Consider the following 1281-nt stretch of genomic DNA (forward strand, 5'->3'; position numbering starts at 1 on the left):
ACCTTGAACCTAGAAGGAAAAGAAAGTCAACTGACTGTAGAATTTGGATATAGATTTATTCATTCATCCATTTATTTATAAATTTGTTTATTCAACATATATTTTATTGGGTCCCTAATATGAGTACATCCTGTTCTAGGCATTGAAATACCATAGTGAACAAAACAGATAAAGCCTTCCTCTCTTCAAGCTTATAGTGTAGTGAGAGAGACAGAAAGTAAGCAGGCAAGCATGTAAAAATATATAATTTCACTAAGACGAACTTCTCTAAAGATAAGGAAGGATAAGGTAATAGAAACTGATTGATGGGTTTGGAGGTGAAATAGATGGTCAACATCTCAGCAGGCTATATTTTGGCAGAAAGAGAATACATACATCATAAGAATACATTTAGCTTCCTTTTTTTTTTTTAACATCTTTATTGGAGTATAATTGCTTTAAAATGGTGTGTTAGTTTCTGCTTTATAACAAAGTGAATCAGCTATACATATACATATATCCCCATATCTCCTCCCTCTTGTGTCTCCCTCCCACCCTCCCTATCCCACCCCTCTAGGTGGTCACAAAGCACTGGGCTGATCTCCCTGTGCTATGCAGCTGCTTCCCACTAGCTATCTATTTTACATTTGGTAGTGTATATATGTCCATGCCACTCTCTCACTTCGTCCCAGTTTACCCTTCCCCCTCCCCGTGTCCTCAAGTCCATTCTCTACGTCTGCGTCTTTATTCCTGTCCTGCCCCTAGGTTCTTCAGAACCTTTTTTTTTTTTTTTTTTAGATTCCATATATATATGTGTTAGCATACGGTATTTATTTTTCTCTTTCTGACTTACTTCACTCTGTTTGACAGTAAAAATATGGAACGCTTCACAAATTTGCGAGTCATCCTTGCGCAGGGGCCAGGCTAATCTTCTCTGTATAGTTCCAATTTTAGTATATGTGCTGCCAAAGCGAGCACTTAGCTTCCATTTTAATTAACAAAATATCAAGAATATTGCTGAAGCAAGGGGCTGTAGAAAAATAAGAACAGAACCAATAGGTCTTAGCTCAGCCTCCAAGACTCCCCAAAATCCTCAAAATGGTGTCACAGCTGCCTGTGATACAGTTCGTGCAAGGTAAACACTGGTATTTTTTGCGGAGCAAATTCAAGGTGTAATAAAGTTATAAGCAGCTTCTGAGATGCAAAATAGGGTAACGTGCCAAGACAACAGCCTTGCCAGACATATCATTGCATAGAGAGAAGGTTTTCCAGATCACTTTAATACTTCCTTTAGGATACCAA

General features: G+C 38.1%; 1 non-coding gene across 1 annotated transcript; it reads right to left on the reverse strand.

The window, feature by feature from the left end:
* Positions 1-850: 850 nt before the first annotated feature.
* LOC137203086 (U6 spliceosomal RNA) lies at positions 851-957 on the reverse strand. The gene has a single exon (XR_010932913.1). It is a non-coding gene; the product is annotated as a U6 spliceosomal RNA (small nuclear RNA).
* Positions 958-1281: the final 324 nt, after the last annotated feature.

Source organism: Pseudorca crassidens, chromosome 11, assembly GCF_039906515.1.
Source record: "Pseudorca crassidens isolate mPseCra1 chromosome 11, mPseCra1.hap1, whole genome shotgun sequence".
In the NCBI taxonomy this organism is placed as follows: Eukaryota; Metazoa; Chordata; class Mammalia; order Artiodactyla; family Delphinidae; genus Pseudorca; species Pseudorca crassidens.